Here is a 20,277-nt window from a genome sequence, read left to right on the forward strand (position 1 = left end):
CCCAAGTTGAGTACTAGAATAAATCTTAAACATTTCGTTACTTAGAACTAGCTATCATTCAAGTTTACATGGGATTTCCATGTCTTCTTTTTATTTCTATAATACTACTATAGATAATTCTTTTTTTTTCCACATGATCGGTCTAAGGTCGGGACGCTCCTTAGTGTAAGTAAGTTACGACCACCAAAAGACTTCACAAGCTCTTTTTTTTTCTTTTTTTAAAGTCAAGTAATTTCCAGTAATCAAGGATAATGAAAAGTCACCAAGAAAATTATATTTCTAGTACAATTGCACTTAATACCAGCACAAGTACATGGATCGTCCCTTTCATTTTCGCCACCCATTGATCTCAAAGGAGTACTTGATACTTTATTTCTTTTTTTCTTTTTTTTTTCTCTTTTTTTTTTGAAGAAAACATTTACACCCCACAATCACCTCAAACTCAAGCATTTACGTACTAAGCTCAAAAGAGAATAGTCAAAATTCTAATCATCAACAAGCGGCTACCCCTCAAGAAGCAAGTATATCTAAGTCTCAATTCAATATTCAAGGGCATAATAAGCTTGTGTCAATAAAGAAGCTCTGCACTAGTGACACTACGCATGTAACATCGCTAATATGTGATCATAGCAAGAATTAATCAAAAACAAGCTACACATAGTATCATAGGTTACTAACTTGGACTATTACATGGGATCATGCTATGTTATGTCATGCAATGAAACTAACATGTAATGCAATTATATGAACTAATGTATGCAATGTATGAGTGTTTATCCTAGCATGATATGATCATCTATCTATTTTACAAGGCTATAATTATTTTTGATTTTTATATTTATTATATTTTTTTGTTTTTTTAATAACATAACACACTATTGAGAACACATCCCCACACTTAAATGAGTCAATGTCCTCAGTGACACACTAATACTCCTCCTATAAATAAAAGAAAAGTAAGAATACTCCCCTATGCATATGCATGAAGTGCCGTTTGAAAAATAAGCGAAGTGTGTTGCTTCTAAGTCGATGCACCGCGGGCACCTTAACCATGCCCATGGTGCGAATCATTCAGCCCGGACTTCATAAACTGACTTTCTGGACCTTAAAATCCGATCTCCACCGTTCAGAATTTAGATATTAGTGTAAGGAAGATGCTGTCCAAAATTCAGGACGATCCGACCGTTGAAACTCCGGGAAACGCAAAAACAATGCAGCTGATGCAACCAGAAAAATTGCTGCGAATTTTTTATTTTCAGCACCTGTAATAACCACTTCAAACAAACACATCAAGGTAACTTGTAGGAGTAAAAACAAATCAAAATCTACCTAATATAATAATCATGGGTTGCCTCCCAAGAAGCGCTTGTTTATTGTCATTAGCTCGACTTATTCACACACAGGTAACAAAACTAATGTGGTGAAAAAGCAAATAAATGCACATACCTACGAATCAATAATATGATTATGATGTGCAAATATATCATTGATCCACAAACATATAGGAAAATTTGTATGGACCATACTGGCTGAAGAGACCTCGAAAAATCAAAGTAGCTAGAAAAGTCGTCAGAATAATCATCATAAGTACTACTCATAAACTCCACCCAAATTGGATCCTTATATTCTAAAGCAAAATCATCAATTAACACATCGTTCTCAATTAGAATTGGATACTCATCAATTTTTATCTCGTCTACCAATTCATTAAGCACAACATTATCTACTAAATCTGGCAGAATTTCAGTTGTATCCAATTTTTCATTATCAAGCACGGGACAATTATAATCTAAGCAAGTCGATTCATTAAACACAATATTTTCATGAATTGCTAAATAAGTATCATGACAAAGTGGAAAATCGACACAAGGAGGAATCCTAAAACAACCATTATGCATCACAAGTTGAACTTCCATAATAAAAGTATTTCTTTTAGCATTCTCCTCGTACCAACTTATCGAATCTTGACATATTATATCAGTCTTATTAGCAACTTCAAATTTTGGTTCATCAATATGGTCAAAAAGTCCCATAGACATTAAAGAAGAATTGTACTGAACTAAGTTTTTATCAATATCATAACATGGGTAAGGATCATAACATTGATTTTCAGATGCATAAAAACAATCAATGTTAGGTGGGTATGGAGGGTAATATGAGTTGCAACAATCAAACGAGTTCACCTGATACGCATTAAAATCCTGAAAAGAATTATAATCTAGATATCGTTCTTGATCATTGTAGAAATTCTGAGCATTATTCCAACCAAAATTGTAATCCATGTCGTCTCTTTAGCTCACAGCTTTTTTGGTGTCACCCTCAAAGAACCTGTAGACACACCAAAAACAACAAAAGAAGGAAAAATAATAATATACAACAATAAAATCTAAACCACAAGAAACAATTAACCCAAAAATCAGTATTGCTGCCTTCCCCGGCAGCGGCGCCAATTTGTTGTCGAGTATTTTCAAGAGTATCGTTCGCAGGGAAGGACTGATATCAATACCAATTTCAAGTCTTTTATCTCTTGTAATTCAGAAGTGTGGAGAAGAATTTGGTGGTTTTTTTATATATCAACTAATTAATATAATAATAAATAAATATAATAAATATGAGAGAAAACAACCCAAGAATTAGAGTTCTTCAATGGCTATCATGAATATCTAATTTGTGTCTCTTGTTTGCTAAAGACAATCCTTCTAATATTTATAAAATCCTCTCCCAAGGTAGATTATAATGCCTACAATTATCCATTAAAAGCCACTCCCATGGTCAATCAAAGAACACTTGTAAACTATTAAGAACCAAGGATTTTACGTCTCACAATTCTCATATCAATCTCCCGATCGAATACTCAAATTGTGTCCATCATATCATGTACTAGAATTATAACTCCTCTCCCGATTCGTTATAACTCCTCAAGATTCAATTAAAAGTTAGCTACTCCTGTAATTGTATAAAGCGCTCAATGACAGATTAACAAATCAAGAGAAAACACAATCCAACTAAACAAACATATTAAGCCAAAAAATACTACCTAACTCTTGGATCAAAGGATTAGCTACTCATGAATAGGTGAAACAAATATATATTTATACCACAAACCATGAGCGTAAGAATTTAAGTACAAAGAATACAACTTGACGAAAGTGCTTGACGTCCGGATGAATCCCTTCACTCCTTCTTCCAATCTCTCTCACAAGTGTTTCTCTCCCTTTTCTCTCTAAAAAGGCTATCTCTATATTATTCTATATGATACAAGTTAGTTGTCTCTAATCTCTATCAAAACCCTAATATATATATAAGAGTTTTCTTAATTTACAAGAAAATAAAATAATATCCTAAAGCGGGTTGGATTCTGATGCTGAAATTCGTAGGCTGCTGTTTAGGCCTGATTCTGGGCTGATCCAGTTGGATTTTGACATCTGGACCACCTTAAACTTGTAGAGAATTTCAATATCTTCGCGTGGGCTGTTGAATCGCCCAATTCTGACGTCCAGAACTCAAGTTACGGCCCAAACAAGATTTTCTTCGCTGGCTATCCATAAAGTCCGAATTTCCATCTGATTAAGCCCAAATAAGCTTGATTTAATCCAACTTTAGGAATATTTATTTTCCTGAAATTCAACACTTAAAATCAATTAGTAACATCCCGATTATTTACAAAATACTAAAAATTATGGGAATAAAATCATATAAAAACATATATAAATATATGCTCTATCAATCACTGTTTCTAATGCATCATCATTCATCAGTTTGAAGTATTTTTGAGAAATGTTGCCAGTTGTACTCATTGTATAGCACGTCTCAGTATCCACGGGATACCTCATCATTTCAAACATGTTGAACTTTATGGTTTCATTGTCAAAGTCCATACTGAGCTCTCCCCTTGCAACATCAATTCTTGTTTGAGCAGTACACATGAATGGTCTACCAAGAATAAGTTGTGCATTAGTCGCATCTCCCATGTCTAAGATATAAAAATCAGCCGGATATTGAAACCTGCCAACCTGCACAAGAACATCCTCCAAAACACCTTTCGGGTAAACGTGAGATCTGTCAGCTAATAAAATTGTAACACCATCTGTTTTAAGTTAAGTTTTAATACACAATTTCTCATACAAGCTAGATGGCATAACATTAATTGACGCATCCAAATCAAGTAAAGAATTCTCAAATTTAGATTTACCAATGGTGCAAGGAATAGTGAAGCTTCCTGGATCCTTACATTTTCTTGGTAACCTTCCTTGTAGAACCGCAGACACATTCTCCTTCATCTCAACAACTTCACTCCCCTTGAGCCTCCTTCGTTTAGTACACAAGTCCTTCAATACCTTGACATATGCTGGGAGATTCTGAATGCACTCCAGTAAAGGCAAATTATTGTGAACCTTGCGAAAAGTCTCCAAAATATTTGTCTCTAATGCACTCTTTTTTGTCTGAACCAACCTAGCTGGGAAAGGGACAGAATCAAAGCGACTATTAGTAATAACCGAACTTGAAGGTTTAAGAGACTTACTAGTAGAAATTGGAGAAGTATGTTTCTCCTCAGAATTGTTGTGCACAATTTCAGCTTCATCCTCATTCTCATGACTATCCTCCTTGGCTTGAGACTTCTCCTTTGCTTCATTTGATTTGTTGTGTGAAGTTGTTTCAGTTGCTGGGTCTCTTTCGAAGTCATGCTTATCAACTTGATTTTCCAATATCTTCTGAGTGGAAATGACATTCCGGCCACTCTTAGTAGTAATGATGTTAGCATGCTCGAATTTCAGATTTGGTTGTGTAGTTCCAGGCAACCGTCCAGGCTCATGTTCTTGATTAATTTTCTTAATCACATCCCCAAGTTGTTTTTGCATCTCTCTAATGTCTTGAAAATTTGTAGTGCATTATTTTTGCATCTCCGTTTGCCCGTCAACCAACTTGGACAATAATTTCTCAATAGTGTTATCATTGTTCGAGCTTTGAGGGACTTGACCCCTTTGTAGAAAACCAGATGGTGCAGAATTGTTTTGAAACTGAAACCCATTCAAAGCATTGTTAGTGTTCCCATACCTCAAATTGGGATGATCCTTCCATCTTGAATTGTAAGTATTCGAAAACTGATTTGCTCCTTGATTTTCAAAGCCAATAGCATTAACATCTTCTAAAGTAGGTTCAACCAATAGCATTACTATTGAGCTTTACCGCTCAATAGTAATGCATTCAATTTTTCAATACTCTGCTCAATATTTGAGAGCCTTTGATCAGATTGAGCTCCCTGAGTAGTGCCAGAACTTGCACGACTACCATATTGAAGTTCATTAGCAGCTCCCTTAGCAATTAGTTTCTCCACCGCATCATGAGATAAATCTACATAAGCACCACCAGCAGCTGAATTCAAGAGTTTCTTTTCACCTTCATGAAGACCTTGATAGAAAAAATGAAGAAGACTCCACTTAGAAAATCCATGTTGTGGGCATCTCTTTTGCAGCTTTTGGAATCTTGCATAATATTCAGCATAAGTTTTAGTGGCATTTTGATGAATTCCAGCTATTTGGCTTCTCATGTTCATGACTCGAGTTGCCGGATAGAATTTCTGCAAGAATTCCTGGGGCAGTTTCTCCCAAGAAGTAATATAACCCACTGGCAATTCTTCGAGCCAGTCAAGAGCTGATCCATCAAGAGAAAATGGAAAAGCCTTCATCTTCAGAATTTGAGGGTCTGCCACGTCAGGTCCCATGCTTTCCACAATAGTCACGAACCTAGAGAGATGTTGATTAGGTTCCTCAGTTGGAAGATCATGAAACACTGGTAGTCTCATGAGCAAATTCTGCTTGATTTAAAAACTGTTGCTTTTCCCCACAGCCGGATTGGGATAGACCATACATGAATGGCCAATATTAGCAACCGAAACTGCAACATCATCACGAAGTGTAGGTACTATAGCCATATCGACTACAATGAGCTTCCCTTCACTTTCCTTCTCAAATTGATCACTTTTATTCTTACTCTTTTTACGAAAGAGCTTTTCAGGATTATCTTCAAACGGTTCAAGAGGTTCTTCAGATGTCCAGGTTTTAACCATGTACCTGAAAACACAAACCGTTTAAACCACAATAACACAAACTAAAACAAAATAAAAGTAAATCAAATTTCAATCCCCGGCTGCGGCGCCAAAAATTGGTGTGAACCAATTTAAACCCTTTTGTGTCGTATATAATGTAGTGAAAGTAAGGGTATCGTTCAACGCCAAGGATCAAGGGCTCACTTAACTTATATTTTGTTAAAAGATAATAATTGGGGTTTTTAATAAACTAATGATTAACTAAGAATTAAACTAAGCAAATTTACGTGTACACAAGTAGAGAAACATGTTGGACAGCATGAATATCCACCACTAAACCCATGAAACAACTCTACATCTCGTTGGTATGTTCTGAAAGATACTTATAGAGAGCTTGCCATGACCACATAGAAACAAATTCTGCTATTCGTATAACCCCATGACCGCATAGAAAGGTTAAAACGAATTACACACTAATACAATTAATCCCATGACCGCATAGAAAGATTAATTGACTTTGCCAAGATATCAATCACATAACATATTGGGATGACCGCATACCCTAGTTAATTCAAGTATCTTCACAAGCATTGACGCGTATATAAGCACAATCAAAACATACTTTCAAGAATCAAAATTGCATAAATTTCATAAGGTTTAGGGCTTCAAAACAGCCCTCCAACAATAGAGGTTTAGCCAATCATAATCATAGTAAAACACGTAAGAATCATAAAAGGAATAGAAATCGATACTGAGTGCCGATCCTTTCTCTTCTTCTCCGTGGCTCTCCTCAATAGCACGTATGTAAAACTCTCCTTAATTATACCTAATACAAAAGTGATTTTTTTCTAAAAGGAATATACAAGGAAATTCCGAAACTGAATAGGTTTCCCAAAGGTCAAAATTCGCAGTTGACTTTCTCCCCTGTTCCTGGGCTGTTTCAGCAGGCTTTTGACATCTGAACCCATCTAGAATGATAGAAAATTAAATTATCTTCGCGTGGGCTGTTTACTCGCCCAAATCCGACTTCTAGAACTCCAGATATGGCTCAAACAATATTCCTTATGCGGGTAGCCCGAGAGTTACGAATTTTCATCTAATTTGCTCCGAATCCTTTCCAATTTAGAATTCCTTGCTCCCTACAATAAAATATTAAAATCTAATTAATATATGTCCAATTAAATGCAAAATATAGCTAATATGAGAATAATTATCATCTAAAATATATATAAATATATACTCTATCAGTACATAATATTTGTGTACAAAAACATGTACATAATGACATGTGGTGGGTTTTAATTGAAATGGTCCCCTGCATTTACATCAACAATCCCAATTAAAACTCATATAATCCACTCAGGAGCACGAAAAGACATTATTCAGGTTCTTCACTATTCTTTTAGCTTTTTAAATGATGGAGAGGATTCATATAACTCATATAAAAGGCTAACTAATTTAAAATTTAAAGATTCTGCTATGATAATAAGCTTAAAATATAATTTACATGGCTTTGTTGTAAGACTTCCTGTTATATGTCATTTATTCTCGTACTTTTAATCCCGTCCGAGTTTAAGAGTTTGTATTATTTTGTGTTATATGATATTGATTTTTATATTTTCAATCATGTTTAGCTTTAATCGATTGTAATATTTTTTATGATATGCTAACCGATTTCTATGAAAGGAACTAACCTTCCTTTATCTAAATTTGTGGGCCAACAAGTAGTTAGGGTTTGAAATTATGCAGAAATTGAGATACTTCATTGCTTTAACAGGAAGTGGCATTGTCAGATTTGCCCAACTAAGAGTGAACTTTGTTAAAGTGTCACGTAAAGAATAAAGTTTTCAGTATAAATTCATGTCATAACAAGTTAAAGTATGTAATTATGTATCAGCCTTTATAATTTTGTACTACACTACTATCACCAAAGAAAGTGACCATGTCAAATAGAAATCCTTTTCTGAAATTGAGAGTGTATTAAAAAAAGTCGAAATGAGAAATATAAATCAAAGCAGAAAAGCAACAGAAAGTGTATATGTAGAACAGATTTTTGGCAAGAAATTGTACCACAATTAAGTAGGTGCCTAAAATAATTGTTTTGTAATAAAAGGGACTTAAAAACATGCCTGAATCCAACCTTTTCACTCCTCTATATGATGCAGAATCGAGTAAAGTAAAGAATTTTCGAAAAAAGATGATTTATCCTGATGTTTCTTGAGAGAATTCATTACGGATACAATGATAAGAAGAATGAACAGGAAAAGGAAAGACCGCGACTTTAGCTATGTCCAAGGAAATCAAACAAAAAAGTTGTACATATAGCATATGAACAATAAGCTGCATACTCTAGCGCCCATTAGGATCTATAGCTCATGACTTTCCACCACATGAAAAATTATATAAGTGCATATATTATAGGAATATTATGATTTAGAATTTGATAAAGACACTGATAGTCGTGCTCCTTTTTTTTTAAAAGACTGAACTAATCCAACTGCTTAGATATACTTCTATCTTGCTAAATTTGCAGAAACACAAGTATATATCCTAGCTTTGGAGGCTTTGGGCTTGGAATTATGATGGGTAAAGAGTTGCTATATGGATAGAAGGCATTGTTAAATTCAGTATTATAAGGCACATGGCTATATTCGAGCAAAAAAAGAATAAATACAGGTGGTTTTTCACGCAGTTATAATGCATTTTGGTAAAATTTTGGTACTCCTTATATGCAGAGAGCTTGGGAGCCGGTTGTGGACACATATGTGCAAATTATAATGGATGAGAAAGAATTATTGCTAATATGTCATTACAAAAACTCTTAACGAGAGAGGTCGGAGGCTATGCGGCTGGAGAATCAACAGTGGTTTATGATTTGGATTCCTATCAAAATTTGGAGATTCCCACCTGATCCAATATCTCCTCTGTCCACGAATAATAAATTCTAAATCGGTTCTAATTTGGAAACAATCATAGAAGTTGGTGATTTGTTGCTCTACCACAATGAAATTCTACATCAGCCATGGCTTTCAATTGTATGTCTCTTAAATTTTATAATGTCTGCCCAACTGTTTTATCAAGTCTTCTTACTCGCGTGATCCTTTGCAGGCCTAAAAATGGAAAATAACTCACATGAGTCTATTGTCTCTTCTTCGACTAAAATTCTTTGAGGCATTTTCTTTTGGTATGACATTACTTTAGTCTTTTGATATTTGTTTTCGTGTTTTTGCAAATTCTTCTATATTGGGTCAGTACAGAGCAAATATTGTATTGTTGGCATACTACTGTAGGAAGTATGCTAGCAATATTAGGCTACAGGTTTAAATCTCCCCTACTATGGTCCAAACTCAGCAATTAGTAGAACAGTCAAGGAACATATTATTAAGGAAGATAGTGCGTACTTATAGTGAGATGTGAAATATATCAACAAGCTATAATTCTGACAGTAGACATGTATCAGCAACTGCAACAGAACCTGCAACACTACCTCCAGCAGTTGTAGCATAAGCAAAGCCACTTTCTCCAATCACGGTGATAATGGTACCTAGAGTGGGTGATAGAGCACCAAATCCAGCAGCAATTGGTGGAGCGGCTAAGTCTGTTAAATAGTGTATAAGCTGATTATGATTATCCTTTAGTTCCTTATTAAAGCTTCGTTAAAATTTCCTCAGAATTAGGGATAGTATTATACCACCAGTAATCGCCATAAGGTTAAATGAGGGGTCTACTGGTATGGAATGTTTTTTAGGCATGGATTCTTTCAAGTGGCTGTAGGTGTGCCGATACTGAGGTTCCACCTTTCAAGCAGCCACCCTCACACTGATCTTTTGATGTGTCTTTCAAGCATCTTTGTAGGAGCATCCGGACTTTCATGTTTATTTTATTTGTTATATGAGGTTCCACGGAGATCAATAAGCTTTATCCCAGTTTCTGTATACCTCAACATATCACTCATCAGTGATGTGCTAGAAATAATGATTTTGATTGCAAGCGCACAATCCCGTTTTAATATTTTTAGATTCGTTCCACAAGGACTAAAGTTATTTTCGCAAAAACCTTAATTTCTAACTTAATCAAATTAGACCAAAAGATTTTGAGAGATTTTATAATCTAAATGACAAAAAGTAATCTAAGGAAATAATTAGAATTTTTGAAAAAAGTTTTAACAACTAAAATTATAAATTAATTATAAAAAGATTTAGATGTGAATGTGTTTGTAATGCGTGGAAAAGAAAAGGAAGGTGAGGCACATAACTACTGTCCAGTACAATGACTCACGGCAGGTAACCGGAGAAAAGAAAATAAAATAATAATAAACATATAAAAGATGCACAAGCACGTGATTTAAACGGAAAAAGAAACAGTGCTACAAAACTAAACTACGGGAGTGAATAAAACGATCATCAAGCGACAGCCCCTCCGACAGCTCACCGGAAATCAAGGTTTCACCGGAATAACTCAATCTCACCGGAAAATTGATTTTACCGGAAAATTTGGCCATTCCAAATATAACAAATGAAAACCCACTAAACTCTAAACCAAATTCAACAACAAATTCTACACTAAAAAGCCCCTAAACTACTCATTTTTGACCAAAACAAGACTCAAATCAAACCAAATGAACTCCAAACTACACCAAATTTCAAATCTAGCCTAAACATAATATTTCCAACATAAACCCACTAACCTCAATTCAAAATCATAAACTAAAATTTACACCAAAAAGCCCCCAAAAATACTAAAACCAAGAACAAGAACAACACCAAAGCATACCAAACTAACTCCAAATCAAGCCAAACTTCAAAACTAGCTTATCTACCATGTTTCTAACAAAACCCCATCAAAATACAAACCAAAATATCAACTACATCATTGAACCCACTAATAATATTGAGAATTATAAGGGGCTCAAGCTAAATACTAAAAATGTAAGCTTAAAACATAAACTAAAGGCTCTTTCAACCCACAAGTGGTTGGCATAAATGCCACTTTATCCACTTGTTGAAGGGAAAGTTGGTCATAGCCATAAATTTCAACAAGGTAAGAATGCAAAAGATAAAGAAACCAAACTTGAACTTATATAAATGAAAGTGTTTACAATATTTGAGAGATTACAATTTGAAAGAACAAGCTATTCTAGATGTTGAGAATGATAAAGGAGGCTACTAACAACTAGGTAAAAACTAGGGTAAAGACTAAGCTAAAACTAAGTTGGTGGCTAATGAGAGAAAAGGATATTTATATAGGCCTAGATTAGGGTTTTGGGGGTAGAAGGGTCCTTGTGTCTTGATTTTCTTTTCCTTTTCTTCTTCTTCTTCTTTTTCTTTTCTTTTTCTTCCTCTTTTTCCCTTCTTGCACCTTTTTGTTCCTTTTTCTCTTGAATTCTCGATTTCCCTAAAAATTCCTGAAAACAAAATAATTAACTAATAAAATACGAAAACAAGCAATAACATCACTAGACAATCTCTCCATCAAAGGTCTTGTGCAAATGTGTGTGCAATCTTGGAATTACGAGTACAAATCGGTCGATACAAGTTTCAAAAAGACAACCTTACTCAACTACGTTCAAATTATCTAAAAGACACTACATATATGTACTTTTCGAAAACATGCTAAACACCAACTACTCCTAAAGTTCGAGTGAGGGAAAGACAGTCTTAGCTAAAACATCTTTATTTTTGAATTTTTCTAATTTTTCATTTTTTACGGTTTTTTCATTTTTTAAGAATTACACTAAAGCCCTCCTCATACCTAAATCATGCATTGTCCTCAATGTATGCAAAAGAGAGAATTGAAATGAGAGAGTAAAGAGGAAAAAAACCTGAATTGCATATGAAGAGGATTTTTATTAACGAACGAAACACTAACACGACTCACACACTCATACATTTCCTTCCCCATACCTGAACTTCATGAGGGAAGGTTCTAAGAAGAACCAAATCAACCAATTCCGGAAGGAAATATAGGAGGAAGCTTCGAGAAAGAGTCAAAATGTGTGCAAAAATTTTTAAGCAAAAAGACTTTCTCTAGCATGTGACCATCGTTTACCCCTATATGACAAGCATCACTAATGTTCTCCCTAAACCAACTTAATGCTTCTTTATTATCAAGCAAATTAGAGACTATGCAATTTTGGTCATGGGATAAATCACTAGGAACGATGTAAGAAATGATGTCATCCTTTCCTAAGGCGCTATGTGAATGATGGAACAATGAGTCAAATGTCGATGGTTTACCAACATGACTCTCAAAATCGGGCTTAGGGTCAATGCTAACAATCTCGGGTGGAGTTTCCCATTTTGAATAAATGTCGTTCAATTCTCCTAACATCTCTTCTGAGGTCAACTCCTTCAAAGACTCATGATATTCCCTATTATTCTCATTGTTGACTTTGAAATCCTCACCAAGAAGAGACTCAATCTCACTATCCTCGAAACTAGACCATGTGACAAACTTGTTGACCACATTAACCCCTATAGGTTGCTCATAAAGTTCATTGGGTTCTTTTCCTACATTGAAAATGTTTAAGTCTATGGTCATGTTTCCAAAAGTGAGCTTCATTGAACCATTCCTACAATTGATTAAGGCATTGGATGTAGCAAGAAAAGGTCGTCCTAAAATGATAGGAATTTGGTTCTTAGGATTCGAGACGGGTTGAGTCTCGAGAACAACAAAGTCAACGGGAAAGATAAAGTCACCGATTTTGATCAACACGTCCTCAATAATCCCCTTTGGCATTTTAATAGAACGATCGGCAAGTTGAAGGGTCATATTGGTGGTCTTAAGATCCCCTAATCCTAGGGCTTGGTAGACCGAGAACGGAAGAAGATTCACACTCGCTCCTAAATCAAGTAAAGCTTTATCCACGAAAGTATTACCTATGACACAAGAAATTGTAGGACAACCGGGGTCCTTATATTTCACGGGAATTTGATTCGAGAGAATCGAGCTTACTTGCGAGGTTAAAAAGGCTTTCTTAGGAACATGGGTGGTTCGCTTATGGGTACACAAATCTTTTAGACACTTGGCATACGAAGGAACTTGTTGAATGGCATCTAAAAGAGGAATGTTTATCTTGACTTGTTTAAAACCTCTAGAATTTGTTCCATTTGGGCCGATTGTTTAGGGCGAATGAGTCTTTGCGGGTAAGGAACCTTTAGCTTATAAACTTCTTCGTTGGGCTTTTGAGAGATGGGGCCAGGACTAGGTTCACTCATAGACTCACTGACTCTAGAACATTCGGGCTTATCATGATTAGTGCTAGACAAAGAAGGATTTGTTTTAGGAATCGACTCCGCATTTTCATTCACGTGCTCACCTACTTTGTTATCCACTTGATTTCCCGACCTTAGAGAAATAATCGCATTAACATTCTCGGGAGGTCTTTGATTGAGAGGAAACTTAGGATTGACCTCGGGTTGACTTGGCAACTTGTTCTTCTCTCGCTCACACAATGTGCTAGCTAATTGACTCATTTGGGCCTCTAACTTAGACACGGCTTGCACATTAGAATGCAAAATTTGCCTATCTTGGGTTAGGGTTTGCATGAAGGTTTGTTGAGATTGGGTCAAATTAGTTTACGATTTCACTAAGGCTTCCAAACTTTTTTCTAAGGAATTAAGACGTTTATCCGAATCATTAAAACCGGGAGGATTCAAAGGTGTTTGGATTGGGTTAGGAAATGAATTCGGACTTTGGGTTGGGCAAGAGTTTGGGTTGGGCCTTTGTTGAAAATTTGGTTGATGAGTTTGAAAAGTTGGGTTTTGATTTTGAAAAAATTTGACCTTGGGTCCATGAGAAATTTGGGTGATTTCTCCAACCCGGATTGTACGTGGGTTCAAATGGGTCATTCCTAGGATTTTGAAACATTGCGCTCACATGTTCAAATTCGTGCGAGGGTTGGGTTGCGGGATTCACTACACCATATTTCACCTGTTGCAACGGCTGAAAAATGTAGCCTTAGGGCCTAAAATTGTTACAATAAACGTTTTGGTAACATTTTTGTTAAAATTTGGTGTTGCATTTGCTGCCGTTGCAATAGACCCCTGTTGCAACATATATTTTGTTTCTTGCAACATTTTTGAGGTATTGCAATAGACTTTTAATTGTAATCTATTGCAACATTTTCGAGACCTTTGGTAACAATTTTATAGTGTTACAATAAATTTACTGTAACATTTCTTTGTAACACTATATACTTAAAAACTGTTGCATACCAATAATTTGAAATTTTGTTGTAACAGTTTTGTGCAACAATATTAAACCAATTGCAATACTTTTTAGTTTTTTGGTAACACATTTGTGCAACAGTTTTATGTGTATTGTAATGCTTTTAAATTTTCTGGCAACATTATGTATTCTCTTACAATACTTTTGAGGCCTGATTTACAATGATACTATATAAATGCAATAGTACTATGAAATTTTCTTGACTTGAAACTAACCAAAAGAAAATACAAAGTACAAACCGAGTCATCAAGTTGAAAGATACATAGAAACCGGAGTAATGTACCAATTTATAAACCATCCTTACAAAAGTCAATCTAAAAGCAAGAATAGATGAAGAAGTAAAAATAAAAAGTGACTAAAAATCTTCATTCATCACTATGTTGAGAAGCTGCATTCCCATCCTCCTCATTCTTAAGTGACTAAAAGCTGCATTCTATATTTTCATCTGCATAAGTGTAGTTTAATAGACTGCAAGGCAATAACAAGAACCAAATATAAATTCTATAAGTACAAATACTACATATGTTTGTCGACAATTTAGTTATATATGTTACATGAACCTTGTGCACATGACCCATTCATACTTAAATTAGTCATATTAGCATAAAGAGGTTTCTGAACTTCTGCAAGGTTGAAATAGAAGCCTCTTTCATTAACCATGCAAACATCAACTCCTACACTAATTTTAGTAGCCTGCAATAATGAGATAGTCTTACATAAGTACTACTATGCAATATAATCAAAGGTAAATAATTAAAAAATGAGGTAGATTGATTTGTGTACCATTTTCCATAGACGCAGCCCTTATTCTACTATGGATGGTTAGCAATTATAGAGAATCACAACATTATCTAATCAAAGCTGATGGGAGAAGCATCAGCAAATATATATGATATAAAAAAAATAATGAATTAGTTTTTATACCTCATGAATGTACGAGGTACATATACTTTTCCCTTCATGCCCCCCGTATGTACCCATATGAAGCAGTGAGAATGCCACCTTCAGTGCAATCAGCGGTGATCTTCTTTTACAAGTCTAGTAACCTGCATTATACTTAAAAGTAACTACTTTAAGTTCTACTGGTAGTATTAAAGTAAGTTTCAAAGTTTTTTGTACGTAATGGTTAGCTTTTATCACACATAGGCTAAGTAAACAGAGAGTGAAAGTGAGTAAACTATCAATAATGAACATATACAAACAAGATTAGAAAATTAAATATAAAAAGATATGTATAAATAAAACACCATCTTGGCAGCATTGTGTGCATCAAGCTCTTCTTCTGGCCGCAATTCTAAAGAAGACAGCTCCTCCTTTATAGCCTGATACAATTTATGTCATTCATCTCAGATTTATTATAAGCTAACATATGTAAATGGTTTGTTAATATTAACACAATGTGTGATGGATGAGAGAATCAACTTAAATCATCCTTGTTTCAGTTAGTTCTCAATTTCTCATTATTGTTTTCCTTTTCGTTAAATATTGTCCTGCAGCATAGTGTTTAACATTCTGTCAAAGTGAAAATACCAAGACACAGCTTGACATATGCTCTTTCACAACCAATTAACCATTTTAGTATCTAACTATTTCCAAAAGTCAAAAAAGAAACTAATAAAGGTCACTATAATAAAACTTAACTTGGCATGTGGATCAGGCATATGACAGAATAACAAACAGGCATGACATCTTTTTACATTAAAACAGACAAACACATACACATACTCAGTAATAAAGCAAAAACGAGCAAAGTTCCAAGCAAGCAATACACTAAGCAACCAAGTACCAAAAATGGATGACTAAGCAACGAAGTAACAGAAAAAAATAATACCTCGCTTTGGTTTCCTCGCTACTAACCAAAACCCAAACATCCAAACTCCAATCACAAACAAAAACTCCAAACTCCAATTGAAACCCACCTGAACTTCTAGCTTTAAAGTCCGGTCGAAACCCACTTGACCCTCTTACACCCACATGACCCCATTGAAAACTAACCAAAATAACACAAGAAGAAGGTAATTAAAATATTGAATTCTTAGAACAGACATCCTTGACACAAAGAAACAAATCTATGCAAGAAAGACCCAGACAATGACATACCCGGAGGTTTTATGAGTTTGTACCAGCAAATCGAACAATCGAAACTCTAAAGGAAACAAATCGGAGCTTGTATGACCTTCTAATTGACCATAAGAGCTTGTATGAGCTTTTACTCAACCAGAATGATCGCATCGAAGCTTGTATGAACAAATCGAAGAATGAGAAAGAAGGGGCTAAGGTTCCCAAAGAAGACGGCAGCTTATATGTTTTAATGTTTTTTGTCTAAAGTTTATGTTTTAAACCTGTTAAACTTAATGTTTATGTTTTAAACCTGTTAAACTTAATGTTTTATTTTAAGAAACTGTTACAAAGCGGGAGTTGTGAAATTGATTAAGGGGGGAAATTTATTTAATTTTTTATTAAGCGTGCACACGGACAACTCATAAAATTTATTTAATTTTTTTAATTTTATAAAAAATTATTATTTTATGGTATATGTTGTTTCAAATTTTTTAATATTTATTAAAATAAGTTAACCATTAATATTAATATAAAATCTAATATTTTAATATTTATAAAAATAAATTAATCAATTATTTGCTAATTAGAATGTTTTTACAATTAATTTTATCCATATTAATTACATTAAGTTGGATGATAAGATCATTTTAAAATTATTTTTTAAAAAAATTTAAACTTATTTAAAAATAATTAAATATTTTTACAACATTTAAAATATATAAATATTTATTTACTTGGACGACCTTATATATATTTTTAAATTGAATATTGATTAGTGCCAAAGTCAATAAATATGTAAATTTGAAATTCATAATTAAATAGTATAATTTTGTTTATTAATACTCTATTGCAGCACATGGATTTGGCTATGATAACAAAATGGATATACAAAGGAGAAGAGGAGATATTTGTTTTTTGAAAGTGAAATGTTTGTTTTGGGGTGTTTGTTTTTGGGTAACTATTTTGGTACCCGCCACTGAAAAAAAGAAGAAGCCCGCCTAATTTTTTATTCCACTTGACAAATATGTTGCAAACAACCGTAACGTTTAAAAAAAGTGTTACAATTGGCATCAACTTTTTTAACTCTCACTAAAAATTACCAAGCATGCAACACTTTTCAGTTTTAGGTAACATTTTCAAAAACTATTACAAAAGAGTAGCTATTTTTTGGCCTATTGCAACATTTTTTGCAACATGCCGTTGCAACAGGTCAAATATGGTGTAGTGATTGTAATTCGGGTAGGTTGACATATGTGGGGGAGATTTACTAGTTTCTAAAGCTTCGAGTCTCTTAGTTAGGGTAACTAATTTGGCATCGGTTGCCACATTGTTTCCTATCGAGTGCAAACCCCTCGAGCTAGATGACTCGATCGACTTTTTAGGTTCCCTCGTTGACTCCCACAACATAGTCTTTTCCGCTAAATCTTCGAAAAATTCTCACCCTTGGTCCTCATCTTTCTCCATGAATTTACCTTGGCACATAGACTCTAATAACGCAGTGGTTTGACTATCTAAGGCCTCGTAAACTATTTTGCAAAGTCTCCATTTTTCTATTCCGTGGTGGGGGCATTGTGATAGGAGATTTTTAAAACGATCAAAGAATTTCCAAAAAGACTCATTTTCCCTTTGATGAAATTGATTTATTTCATTTGTAATTCGAGTAGTCTTATGATTTGGAAAATACTTTTTAAGAAAAACCACCAAAAACCCCTCCCACGTGGAAATAGAATTAACGGGAAGACTATATAACCATTTTTTCGCATTCTCTTTAAGCGCAAAATTAATGAGCCTAAGTCTAATCGAATCTTCCGTCAATTGGTGGAGCTTTTGAAGGGAACAAACTTCCTCGAATTCTTGGATGAAAAGATAAGGATCCTCACCCTCACTCCCGGTAATTTAGGTAACATGCTAATATGATGAGCTTTGATTTCAAAATTGTTCCCATTTACCGGAGGAAGGGTGATGCACGATGGTTGACTTGAACGAGATGGGTAACAACGATCTTTGAGTGAAAGGGCCATGTTAACTATCGGTTCTTGAACTTATAGGGTTTTGGAATCCGAAGAGGACAAGGGAATCTCGATTATAGGTCTTACTAATCTAGATGACTCGTTCCTAACCCAAGTAGTTCGCATAAACAAGATAGTAAACACGTAGCAAATAAGTGCTAAAAAGTAAAACAAATAAAAGAAAGGGTGTAAAAGCGAAAGAATAACCTAATTCTAGGGTTCCCTAATAAAAAGAACTAGACCTTGCTCCTAACGTTAAGGACCACCAAAAACTCGATAAATCAATTATTATTCGGACCGGTTTGGCCAGTTTGGAGCAGGCATTGCCAAGAGGCCAATCTCCGCGCTTAGACACCAAACCTTAATCGGTCAGGTAAGCTTTCGCTAGCCTTAGACACCGAAGAGTCGGAATAATTAAAGATTACCTCGTTCTTTAGGTACCTTCCTAATTGAGCGCGAAAATCCTAGGGGTTAACATCTAATTCATTTTATTAAAGAGGCATGGGAATGCAAAATGAAGAATTAAATTGTTGTGGGCCAAGGAAAGAGTGATGAAACCCCTCCCCTTATCTTATGAATGGGTTTTGCCCTTAAGATTTATTTAAAATGATGCTCCACACAACGATATAATTAAAGCTATAAACAATTGTGGATGCTCTAAACTATGTGTTTTATCTAAAGAAAGAAAGAAATTAACGCACCTTAGGGTCCTCCAGCGATCAGCACAATTAAAGGTACGAAAATTTAAAAACAAAAATTAAAATCTAAATGATGTGCACTAAGTGCAAAATGCATGATGCAACACATATGTAATTCTATCTAATATTTTTGGATTTTAAAATTATAATTTGTTTGTGTTTTTCAATTTTCAGATTTTTTTTGTGATTTTCTAAATAAAAAAATTGAAATAGGAGAGAGATACAAGTTACCCAAGCAAGCTTCCAATACTTCAAGAATATTCTCCACTTATTCCAAGCTAGCTCATATTCCTCCAATTTCCTAAAATGCAAACAAAAAGAAGTGAGAGAATATTAAAAAAAAACTAATCCGAAAAATTAAAAATTAAGTCGCGAAAATTAATTTTAGTCCCCGGCAGCGGCGCCAAAAAGTTGATGTGCTAGAAATAATGATTTTGATTGCAAGCGCACAATCCCGTTTTAATATTTTTAGATTCGTTCCACAAGGACTAAAGTTATTTTCGCAAAAACCTTAATTTTTAAGTTAATCAAATTAGACCAAAAGATTTTGAGAGATTTTATAATCTAAATGACAAAACGTAATCTAAGAAAATAATTAGAATTTTTGAAAAAAGTTTTAACAACTAAAATTATATATTAATTATAAAAAGATTTAGATGTGAATGTGTTTGTAAATTGTAATGCGCGGAAAAGAAAAGGAAGGTGATGCACATAACTACTGTCAAGTACAGTGACTCGCGGCAGGTAACCGGAGAAAAGAAAATAAAATAATAATAAACATATAAAAGATGCACAAGCACGTGATTTAAACGGAAAAAGAAACTGTGCTACAAAACTAAACTACGGGAGTGAATAAAACGATCATCAAGCGACAGCCCCTCCGACAGCTCACCGGAAATCAAGGTTTCACCGGAATAACTCAATCTCACCGGAAAATTGATTTTACCGGAAAATTTGGTCATTCCAAATATAACAAATAAAAACCCACTAAACTCTAAACCAAATTCAACAATAAATTATACACTAAAAAGCCCCTAAACTACCCATTTTTGACCAAAACAAGACTCAAATCAAACCAAATGAACTCCAAACTACACCAAATTTCAAATCTAGCCTAAACATAATATTTACAACATAAACCCACTAACCTCAATTTAAAATCATAAACTAAAATTTACACCAAAAAGCCCCCAAAAATACTAAAACCAAGAACAAGAACAATACCAAAGCATAC

The 20,277-nt window shown here is 34.4% G+C and overlaps 1 long non-coding RNA gene across 4 annotated transcripts; it reads right to left on the bottom strand.

Moving 5' to 3' along the window:
- Nucleotides 1-14,459: 14,459 nt before the first annotated feature.
- LOC108211203 (uncharacterized) lies at nucleotides 14,460-16,609 on the bottom strand. Of its 4 annotated transcripts, none has more exons than XR_010289561.1 (4): nucleotides 16,376-16,609; nucleotides 16,107-16,265; nucleotides 14,836-15,597; nucleotides 14,460-14,743 (listed from the first exon to the last, which is right to left on the bottom strand). It is a non-coding gene; the product is annotated as an uncharacterized LOC108211203 (long non-coding RNA). The 4 variants fall into 4 exon arrangements; XR_010289562.1 differs by having other exon boundaries at nucleotides 14,460-14,968; nucleotides 15,059-15,597; nucleotides 16,376-16,607; XR_010289563.1 differs by having other exon boundaries at nucleotides 14,460-14,968; nucleotides 15,200-15,597; nucleotides 16,376-16,606.
- Nucleotides 16,610-20,277: the final 3,668 nt, after the last annotated feature.

The sequence above is a fragment of the Daucus carota genome, chromosome 3 (genome assembly GCF_001625215.2).
Source record: "Daucus carota subsp. sativus chromosome 3, DH1 v3.0, whole genome shotgun sequence".
Taxonomy (NCBI): Eukaryota; Viridiplantae; Streptophyta; class Magnoliopsida; order Apiales; family Apiaceae; genus Daucus; species Daucus carota.